The following is a 12,586-nucleotide window of genomic DNA, read 5'->3' as shown; positions in this document are numbered from 1 at the left end:
ATAATGTTAAAGTAAATGGTGGTGAATAGTTTGAAGCATGATTATGGAATATATTTTGGTTATATTTATGTTAGTACAATACTAGCAGCATATATAAGTATGAATCTATATTTTGTACAGATTGTGATTTACTCGGTGTTCAAAACGATTCGAGTATAAAAGAAAAGGGTTATTGTGGACAATAGTGAGGCTTATTTTGGAAAATTATAAAGTGTCAAGGTGAGTGCAACACATGCATGAAATTATATGGATGTACATCATCAGGAAGACTTGCGATAAGTCGACCTTGTTTTATCAGCATGATATTATATCATATTTTTATAAATTGATATGTCATAGTATGAAATTGTAATGCTTTGATTTTTGAAAATGTGATATTTTACCATGAATGTTATTTCAGGTATGAACTGCCCAATGTTAAATTATAATAATATACTTTGCCATGGATGGATTGAATAAAGTAGACTATATGCCCGAATAAGTCATTGAGGGACAGGGTATAGTTGGCATGCCATAGAGTATAGCAGCTGCAGGTTTATATTAGCACTATAGTGTGTAAGGACACTAAGTGCAGGTTTATGTCCGGATTAGCACTATAACGTAAGCTTAGTGTAGGTGGTGGGCACGACCTTATGTGTATTGTCCGGATTAGCACTATGGCGTAAGTTTAGTGCAGGTTTAGCACTACGGTGCATGTATTTTACTCGTATACCCAGGGTCCTCAGGGTTGTATATTGGGCTATTGTCTATGGTTTTATACATTATTGGTTAATAAATGGTAAGCATGAAATTAAGCTTACGAGCTTAAAAAATTAATGGCAAGTATATTGGTAAGGAATTTTATATTCAGTTATATTATTTTTGATCATGGTAAAATATTGGATATGCTGATAATATGATTGTAAGGTATTTGGTTTTTATGATAAAATTATGCATGAATTGTATTGTACTGTAAAATGTTTTAATTGCCTCACTAAGTATATACTTAGCGTGTGATGATTTTCACGCGTAGGTAAAAAGCTCGTAGAAGAATAGAGAGTTCAAGGCAACATCAAGTATCAAGAAGTATATTTCTTTATCAGTAAGACATCCTAAAATGTAATGTAGATTTAATTAGTGGCATGTAATTATTATGTAATTATTATGTTTTATTTGCTTTGCTGAACAAAATTGGAAACAAGAAAATGGAATTTTATAAACTTATATTATTTTAGCAGTTACTGTAGCAGTTAGTATTCATTGCTACAGTAACAACGTTTTGGCAAATTTCCAGATTCCAAAAGGGGAACCGATTCCCCTGCTACAGGGAATCGATTCCCCCATTATTCACTGTAACTGTTCACAGGAACTATTCACTATTCATATAAAATAAATCTTTTGAATTAAATTGGTTACAACGAAACATGATTTATATGACATGGTATTTTTATAATATTATTACTATTTTAAGGAAATAAATTTTAAATAGCTTTTGAATTATGAAATGTTTTTTTAATACGGATGACATCTATAATCTGTATAGGTATAATTATACGGGTTATGGGTGTTACATTTATTGGCATCAGAGCTACATGTTTAGCCGATTCTAGGACTAAACTGAGGTTGTTTTTGAGTTAAAAAGTTTTTACATGCCACTAGGATGTCAAAAGTACTGATAGTAATATATATATACTATGATTATGCTTTTTAGGAGTAAAGTTACTCATTACTAATGGACAATGATTTTGACTGTGTTCAGATGTCAGATCATCAAGAATCGAGTAGGGCAGGCGAGCATGTTACTTCTGTTCAGAGTGGGAGTAACGAGGTGAATCAGAATCCACCCAATGCTCAGCCAAATGTAGAAATGTCTAATCTGAATCAATAGGATATGCCTGTTCAGGATCGGGGATTGTTCCTATAAGCTCTAGACACCATTATTAACCAACGAACCCTAATGTCAGTTCCGAAAGAACTAAGGAAGATGAGAGCACCTGAATTTTGAGGTGATTCGGATGCTAATCCGATGGCTGCTGACTTCTGGTTGAATGATGTTAAGAATATGCTCAACAGGATTCCTTGTGGTGATCAAGGAAAGTTGGATGGGGTTGTGTCTCTACTGATGGAACAAGCCAGTGTGTGGTGGAATACAGTCGTTGCACGAGTTCCCACTGAGCAGATTACTTGGGAATTCTTTCTGAATGAATTCAAGGAAAAGTATATTGGGGACGTGTTTGTCAATGAGATGATGCAACAGTTCCTAAATTTAAAGCAATCTGGCAAAACAATTTATGAGTACGAATGTGAATTTCACAAGCTGAGTCGATTTGCTTCGGAGCTTATTCCGACTGAGAAATCTAGAATTGATAGATTTGTTTCTGGATTAGATTTTTCAGTATAAGAGAATTCTGGTTTCTCATCATTTCACTGCTTTTCAAGAAGCATAAACAAGGTTAAAGCTATGGAAAAAGTTGACCTTGAAGATATAGAGGCGAAGAAGGCTCAGACTAACAAAAGGTTTGGAAGCTCTCACTCTGCATCTGCACCCTTTTCCAAACGCAACAAGGGCCAGCAACAGAAAAATTATGCTTCCTCAGTATCCACAGGAAGAAAAGGATTTTCTGGAGGAAAGTTCAAGCAGACTCAGGCAACTTCAATGGGTACTCATACTGAATGTAAGATTTGTGGGAGAAAACATTCGAGTCAATGTCGGTTTGATGAAGGGAAATGCTTCAATTGTGGTAAAGCCGGGCATTTTAAGAGGAACTACCCAGAACTTCATCCAGATCAGATAGTATCGGGACCACAGAAGGGTAGAGGTGGCAAATTGGGTAAACCTGGTATGTCTGAGACTGCATCTAATCATGAAGGCAGAACTACTGCAAGAGTTTATCACATCAAGACTGATGATGACAGAGATGCTCCTGAGATTGTAGCAGGTACCTTTTATCTCTTTGATGAACCTGTTTTTGTATTGATTGATCCCGGTTCTACATATTCGTATATAAGTACAAAACTGGTAAGAGATAAGGGAATCGTTTTAGAACCTATTTCTAGGGATATTGTGGTAATCAATCCATTGGGCCATAGTGCGAAAATCTGTCGGATTAGTAATAAATGTCCGATAAAGATACAAGGAGTGGAATTTCCTGCAAACCTGTTAGAATTGCCTTTTGAGGAATTTGGGATAATCTTAGGCATGGATTGGCTATCTTCCTACTATGGTTGGGTAGATTGTCGTTTGAAGAGATTGTTTTTAAAGGATACAACGGGTTCAGAGGTAATATTTGTTGGAGAAAGGTTAAATCCCTTATCCAATGTGATTTCAGCTTTTACTGCTAAAAAATTATTGTCTCGGGGATGTCAGGCAATTTTAGCAAATGTGTTGGATACCAGAACTGCAGAAGTTAAGTTGGAAAGTATTCCAACTGTACGAGAATATCCAGTGGTGTTTCCGGACGAGCTACCGGGATTACCTCCAGATAGAGAGGTGGAGTTTGGGATTGATGTATTCCCAGGTACATCACCTATTTCGATGGCTCCTTATCGAATGGACCCAACAGAGTTAAGAGAATTAAAGGCCCAATTGCAAGAGCTACTGGATCGAGGATTTATAAGACCAAGTATTTCACCTTGGGCTGCACCGGTGTTGTTTGTGAAAAAGAAAGATGGATCAATGCGTTTATGCATAGATTATCGACAGTTAAACAAGGTGACGATAAAGAACAAGTATCCTCTTCCGATGATTGATGATTTGTTTGATCAACTTAAGGGAGCAGTTATTTTCTCTAAGATTGATCTTCGATCGGGATATCATCAGTTAAAGATTAAAGAGGAAGATATTCTAAAGACACCTTTCAGAACACGGTATGGACACTACAAGTTCGTAGTAATGCCGTTTGGGTTGACAAATGCTCCAGCAGCATTCATGGATTTGATGAATCGAGTATTTCAACCTTATTTAGATCAATTTGTGGTGGTATTTATTGATGATATTCTGGTATACTCAAAGACAAAGATGGAACATGATGTTCATCTTCGTACTATGCTCGAAATACTTAAGCATAAGAAGTTATATGCCAAGCTGTCGAAGTGTGAGTTTTGGCTATCAGAAGTTTCTTTTCTTGGTCATGTTGTCTTGGAAAAAGGCATAAGAGTTGATCCTAAGAAAGTTCATGCAATATTGGAGTGGAAACCTCCAAAGAAGGTTACTGAGGTCCGAAGTTTTTTGGGACTTGCTGGTTATTATCGAAGGTTTGTGAAAAACTTTTCAATGATTGATTCTCCTTTAACCAAGCTCTTGAGAAAGGATGTTTCATTTGTTTGGACTGAGAAATGTCAAGAGAATTTTGAAGCTCTAAAGAAGATTTTAACAGAAGCACCCGTGTTGGTACAACCGGAATCGGGTAAAGAGTATGTGGTGTATAGTGATGCATCTCATAACGGGTTCGGTTGTGTACTTATGCAAGATGGTAAGGTGGTAGCCTATGCTTCTCGACAATTAAAGACGCACGAGAGGAATTATCCTACTCATGATCTTGAGTTAGCAGCGGTAGTTTTTGCTCTAAAGATTTGGCGTCATTATTTGTATGGAGAGAGATGCCACATCTACACAGATCATAAGAGCTTGAAATATCTATTGACTCAAAAAGAGCTCAATTTGAGACAGAGAAGATGGATAGAACTTTTAAAGGATTATGATTTGATCATTGATTATCATCCAGGCAAAGCAAATGTTATAGCAGATGCACTTAGTCGGAAAACTTTTGCAGCTTTGCGAGCGATGAATGTACGACTATTATTGAAAGAAAATGGTGAATTATTGGCTGAATTAAAAATAAAGTCGATGCTTTTAGAGCGGATAATAGTCCTACAAAGGAAAGATGACAGATGTTTGGGAAAAAATTCACTAGTGGAAAAAGGTGAGACTAAAGACTTTGAAGTCAAGTCAGATGGAGGTCTATATTATCGAGGAAGAATCTATATTCCGAATGATGATGAGTTAATGAAAGATATTATTTTTGAGGCACATTATAGTCCACTAACTATGCATCCAGGTGGGAGCAAAATGTATCAGGATGTAAAGAGTCGATTTTGGTGGCCGGGTATGAAAATAGCCATTTCTGAATTTATTGCAACATGTCTGACGTGTCAGCGAGTGAAAGCTGAACATCAGGTGCCTTCAGGATTGTTACAACCAATTTCTATTCCAGAATGGAAGTGGGAGAGAGTTACTATGGATTTTTTTACAGGGCTACCATTGACATCAAATAAGAAGGATTCCATTTGGGTGATAGTTGACCGGTTAACTAAATCGGCACATTTTATTCCGGTGCGAATGGATTATGCCTTGGATAAATATGCAGAGTTGTATATCAAGGAAATAGTTCGGCTACATGGAGTGCTTGTATCAATCATATCTGACAGAGATCCAAGGTTTACTTCTAGATTTTTGAATTCTTTGCATAAAGCTTTGGGTACTCAATTGAATTTCAGTACGGCATTTCATCCACAGACGGATGGTCAGTCTGAGCAAACTATCCAGATTTTGGAGGATATGTTAAGGGCATGTGTGATTGAGTTCGAAGGATCTTGGGAAAAGTATTTGCCTCTAGCAGAATTTGCTTACAATAACAGCTATCAATCGAGCATTAAGATGGCTCCTTACGAAGCTTTATACGGAAGAAAGTGTCAGACACTATTAAATTGGTTCGAGTTGAAAGATCAAAATATTGTTGGTCCTGATTTATTGAAGGAGGTTGAAGATAAAGTGAGAATAATCCAACATAATCTCAAGATTGCAGCTGATCGTCAGAAGTCTTATGCAAATTTGAAGCGAAAAGAGATTGAATTCCATGAAGGCGATAAAATTTTCTTAAGGTATCACCTTGGAAAAAGATATTTCGATTTGGGCGCAAAGGAAACTTAAGTCCAAGATTCATTGGACCTTATGAAATATTAAAGAGAGTTGGACCCGTGGCGTATCAGTTAGCACTACCTCCAGAATTGGATAAGGTTCATAATGTGTTTCATGTATCGATGCTTAGGAAGTATCGATCAGATCCTTCGCATGTCATTGCACCAGAGAAAATTGAAATCCGACCATATTTGACTTATGAAAAAGAACCAGTTCGGATCTTAGCTCGAGAAATCAAAGAATTACGTAGCAAGACAATTCCCCTTGTTAAAGTACTTTGGCGAAATCATAAAGTCAAGGAAGCTACGTGGGAAAGAGAGGAGGACATGAGGAAGCAATATCCTCATATGTTTTCATCATAAACGTATAAAAAAAATTCGAGGACGAATTTTATTTAAGGAGGGGAGAATTGTAATACCCCAAATTTTGGTTAGTGATCAAAATGTAACTTTTGAAAGTTTGATGGTCAAAGTATTAAACTTGGAAGAAATTTTAGGAAATTAATTGGTAAAGTTCTTGAAAAGAATTTTATTTCATAAATAGATAGTTTACTCTTGAGAGTGGGGTTTTATGGAATTATATTTGGAATTTGGTAAAGAAAAATTAAAAATGATTAAAACCGGTAAGGAATCGGTAATTTCAAATTGAATTGGAATTTTACAAAAATTTGAAGGATGTTATAAAATGGTTGGAAATATTATTTTAATATTTTGGATCAAAGAAATTTGGTCTGAAAATATGGAATTTTTCAGATTTAATTGAAACAGTGGAATTTGGTGACTAAAATGCAAGTTTTGAAATTTCATGGGAAAATTCGAAAATTTAAATTCAAAATATTTCATCTTTGACTTTGAATTATGATAAGGATGAGTTGTCATGGTTTTATGGTAAATAAGAAGATTCATTAAGGGTAAATTGGTCTTATCCCAATTAAGTGAATATTATATTCATTTAAGTGGATTATAATGTAAAATATTATGATATGCACCCAACATATCATTTCAATTGTTCATCTTCTTCTCCCAAAATCAGCCGTGGGTTTCTCCAAAGGTAAGAGAAAAATCCAACTCCATTTTCAAGCAATTTGATTCAATATTTTGTGTAAGTTGTAAATAGAAAATGGTTGTATGAGAAAAACTCTATCTTTTGGTACCGATATGGCATGGTAATCTTGTTGGTGTTCAAAGATCCTAAATTAAAGTGTTTGTGTTCATAAAAAGGGATCATGAAATTGATGATGGATTTTGATGTTTGTGAGGTAGTAGATTCATATTCAAGCATGTGTGATGATTAGAACATGTTTGATCTTTTGAGAATTTGTTCTATGAGTTTTGATCATGGATTTGTTTGAGTGAGAAAAATTATGGAAAAATTATATATGAGTTGGAAATGATGAAGGAAGTATTATACAAGCCTTAGGAAAATTGGGGATCATTTTGTAAGTTTTGAAAAGTTGGAGATCAATTCGTAAATTCCATAAAAATTGAGGGATTATTGTGTAAGTGTTATATAATTGATGTGCTATACTGGAATTTTTGGTATTAAAGATTTAGGTGATAAAATGGTGAAGGACCATTTTGAGTAAATTGGAAAAGTTGGTTCTAATACTAAAAAGAATTAATAATGTTAAAGTAAATGGTGGTGAATAGTTTGAAGCATGATTATGGAATATAGTTTGGTTATATTTATGTTAGTACAATACTAACATATATAAGTATGAATCTATATTTTGTACAGATTGTGATTTACTCGATGTTCAAAACGATTCGAGTATAAAAGAAAAGGGTTATTGTGGACAATAGTGAGGCTTATTTTGGAAAATTATAAAGTGTCAAGGTGAGTGCAACACATGCATGAAATTATACGGATGTATTATACATCATCAGGAAGACTTGCGATAAGTCGACCTTGTTTTATCAGCATGATATTATATAATATTTTTATAAATTGATATGTCATAGTATGAAATTGTAATGCTTTGATTTTTGAAAATGTGATGTTTTACCATGAATGTTATTTCGGGTATGAACTGCCCAATGTTAAATTATAATAATATACTTTGCCATGGATGGATTGAATAAAGTAGACTATATGCCCGAATAAGTCATTGAGGGACAGGGTATAGTTGGCATGCCATAGAGTATAACAGCTGCAGGTTTATATTAGCACTATAGTGTGTAAGGACACAAAGTGCAGGTTTATGTCCGGATTAGCACTATAGCGTAAGCTTAGTGTAGGTGGTGGGCACGACCTTATGTGTATTGTCCGGATTAGCACTATGGCGTAAGCTTAGTGCAGGTTTAGCACTACGGTGCATGTATTTTACTCGTATACCCAGGGTCTTCAGGGTTGTATATTGGGCTATTGTCTATGGTTTTATACATTATTAGTTAATAAATGGTAAGCATGAAATTAAGCTTACGAGCTTAAAAAATTAATGGCAAGTATATTGGTAAGGAATTTTATATTCAGTTATATTATTTTTGATCATGGTAAAATATTGGATATGTTGATAATATGATTGTAAGGTATTTGGTTTTTATGATAAAATTATGCATGAATTGTATTGTACTGTAAAATGTTTTAATTGCCTCACTAAGTATATACTTAGCGTGTGATGATTTTCACGCGTAGGTAAAAAGCTCGTAGAAGAATAGAGAGTTCAAGGCAACATCAAGTATCAAGAAGTATATTTCTTTATCAGTAAGACATCCTAAAATGTAATGTAGATTTAATTAGTGGCATGTAATTATTATGTAATTATTATGTTTTATTTGCTTTGCTGAACAAAATTGGAAACAAGAAAATGGAATTTTATAAACTTATATTATTTTAGCAGTTACTGTAGCAGTTAGTATTCATTGCTACAGTAACCGCGTTTTGGCAAATTTCCAGATTCCAAAAGGGGAACCGATTCCCCTGCTACAGGGAATCGATTCCCCCATTATTCACTGTAACTGTTCACGGGAACTATTCACTATTCATATAAAATAAATCTTTTGAATTAAATTGGTTACAACGAAACATGATTTATATGACATGGTATTTTTATAATATTATTACTATTTTAAGGAAATAATTTTAAATAGCTTTTGAATTATGAAATGTTTTTTTTTAATACGGATGACATCTATAATTTGTATAGGTATAATTATACGGGTTATGGGTGTTACAGACACCTAATAAAATCATTAATTGAACTGAAAAAGTCCGGCCACTTGTTCTTACACCTAATAAAATCATCTCTATTTCTTAGTATAATGGGCAAACCAACGAATTTAGGCCGCAAATCCCTCTCTTTGCAAGCTCACATTTGACGAAAATTTTATCTTGTAGCGCTCTCCACAAAAACAATTCCACTTTCGGTGATACCAGACCTGCCTAAATGAGATTCGAAATGCTATCCGACACAACATCCGAAGAGGACACTTTCATGCAGAAATTCTTGGGGAATAGCAACCTGTTAAGTCTCCCATCCATATGACACAGTCCTTAACCAAGAGACTATCAGAAGCATATTTTATTGATTCCAAAAGGCCATTCCACATTACAACTTCCCAATCAAACAACGACCTGCAGAGTTGAATGATTCACTCCCATTTATCATTTACCTTTGTTTCAAACTCACAGACTTTATCTTTTTTGATAGCCAGCGTGAAGATTCTAGGAAATAACGTTTTTAAGGCTACACCACCGATCCATTTGTCTGTCCAAAAATTAATGAGTCTCCCGTCTCCAAGTGTTATTCTTGGATTATTTGAGAACCAATCCTCATGATTAGAGAGGGACTAGTAATATTCCTCCATCTCTAGGATAAGTTATGACCTTTATCATGACTTGGCATAATGTTGCCCGAATCAAAACCTTGGGTAGCGTCAATCACTTTTCTCCAAAGTTTATTCAGTTCATTCCCATACCTCTAACCCATTTATTAAGAAGATATCGAATTTGGATATTCACATCGACAATGCCAAGGCCTCCTACCTCTTTAGGCTTCACGACGTTCTCCCATCTTACCCTATAAATCGGGTGATTTAACACTACTCTTTAGATGATATTGGCGATAATATTTTTTAATTTGGATGCGATTGTAGCCGGTAATTAGAACAAACTCATGAAATAGGTTGGTAAATTGACTTGGACAGATTTCACTAGTCACTCGACCACTGATTGAAAGAAGTTTGCCTTTATAGCCACTATGTCTTGATTGAAACTTTTCAATAATAGCCTGCCACATGGAAATGGAATTTCGTGCTTGACCAATTGGAATGCCAAGGTACTTTGTAGGAAATTGATCCACTCCGCATTTGATCGAATCCGCCCAAGGGGAGAGCAAATTCTCCTCCACGTTAATTCCATAAATCTCTGTCTTTTCAATATTCAGTTTAAGACCAGACGCCAACTCGAGCACTCTCAACAATCTTTTTACATTCCTCACGTTTGACTCGCTTGCTTCCATAAACAAAACTCAATCATCTGTAGATTGTAGGTGTGATATTCATAGATTGCTTTCACCTACAATCGGGATCTTGAGGATGTTCCGCTCCATTGCCTTTTGAATTATGTTGTTAAGCGTTTCACCAACTAAATTGAACAGAAATGGAGAGAGAGAGCAGCCTTGACGCAAACCCTATTGATTTTAAAAGAGCCCGACATAACTCCATTAATGAGAACTGAAATTTCTGCGGTTGACACAAAAAAATTCCATTTGCGCCATTTATATCCGAATCCCATCCTTTACATAATTAAATTGAGAAACAAACAATAAAAATGTATTATAAGCTCTTTTAAAATTTGTTTTAAACATTATCCCCAGGGTATCAAATAGCGTTCCGAAAACGTGATAGCGGCATCAATCTCGGTCGATTGCGCTCGCAATTTAAAAGGAAACAGACGATTGCGCTGAAAACGGGACGCTGTAGAGACTCATTTTCGTCCGGAGCTTATTTTTGAAAATATTTTTGAAATATAATATATAGTTTTTAGAAAACGGTTTTTGAAAGCATATAATACATACTTTTTAAAAATCAGTTTTTGAAAAAATATATATTATATAGTTTTTGAAAATATTTTTGAAAATATATATATATATATATATATATATATATATATATATATTATATAGTTTTTGAAAACATTTTTGAAAATATATATATTATATAGTTTTTGAAAACATTTTTGAATATATATATATAATATATAGTTTTGAAAACATTTTTAAAATATATATTATATAGTTTTGAAAACATTTTTAAAAATTATGTATTTAATATATAGTTTAAATTTTTTTTGAAAACATATATATAATATATAGTTTTTTGAAAACATTTTTGAAATATATATAATATAGTTTTGAAAACGTTTTTGAAAGTATATATAATATAGTTTTAAATACATTTTTAAAAAAATATATATAATATATGATTTTGAAAACTTTTTTATATAATATTTTCATTTCTTTTTCTTTCTTTCATTCATTTATTTTATTTTTTCTTTTTCTTTTTTTAGGGTCCATTCAGTCCAACGAAGCCCAGTTTGGAGGAAAATGGGCTTGAACTAGCCCAGCAGAGGTTTAGGTTTCAAAATCAGTTCAAAGGCTCCACACAGCGTGCGTGGCGGCCACGCACCAAACCACCAGGCGAGAGATCCGGCTGAAAACCGGTCACAAAGCAACCAAGGCAGTGAGTCCCGACTAAATCAGGATTGGCCCATACCGTTTTAGCCGGTCAAACGTGCCACAACCCCGAACAAATTGGGGATAGGGAAACAATCCTCCTGTAGCAAATGGAAAGCAACCCCGACTGGGAGGCTATATATACCTCACCAGGGAACAACATAACGATCAACAAGCCACTGGTGTAGCACCCATTCCCCATATACCCTTCCGTACATGAGATATGGATGTCACATTAAAGTTTTTTTTTAAACATAACATTTTAATATAATACAAAACATTGCTTTCAACATGTTATACATTCCAATTGTTTGAAATTAAAAGCATTTAAATATTGTGATTACATGCCAACAAAATTTCCAAAATATATTAGTTTTACTGGTGTTACGGATTAGTCCACTTTAGTTGATTATCACCACAGCTACAAAAGCACTCCTTACTCAGCTAATATTTTCTTTGTCCTACGCATGAGAAACAACACACGTTAAGCATTTACTTAGTGAGATAATATAGTAAATAACATTAAAGAATACATAAGTAGCTCATAGTTATTTAACTTCAGAAGAAACTATATCATCCATAGGAATTTGTTAAATCATTCGTATTACATCCAAACCTTGGTTATATTATCTTTTATATAATCTTTAGTATGTCTAACATACTTCTCTTTCGCTCATTAAACTCAATTATATCTATTTTCACGTATTAACACATCCATTTATGCATTTTAATATACAAGGCATCTTTTCATGCCTTAATGCATCATTTTCATGCATTTTCAATTATGACATTCGTTCATGCCTTAATGCATCCTTTCATGCATTTTCAATTATGGCATCCGTTCATGCCTTAATGCATTCTTTCATGCATTTTCAATTATGGCATCAGTTCATACCTTAATGCATCCTCTCATGCATTTTCAATTATGGTATCCGTTCTTCCCTTAATGCATCATTTCATGCATTTTCAATTATGGCATCTGTTCATGCCTTAATGCATCCTTTCATGCACTTTCA

This window comes from Hibiscus syriacus, unplaced genomic scaffold (assembly GCF_006381635.1).
Source record: "Hibiscus syriacus cultivar Baekdansim isolate YM2019G1 unplaced genomic scaffold, ASM638163v2 tig00117048_pilon, whole genome shotgun sequence".
NCBI lineage: Eukaryota > Viridiplantae > Streptophyta > Magnoliopsida > Malvales > Malvaceae > Hibiscus > Hibiscus syriacus.
The sequence above is the reverse complement of the archived record's forward strand: the minus strand, read 5'-3'. Positions refer to the sequence as shown.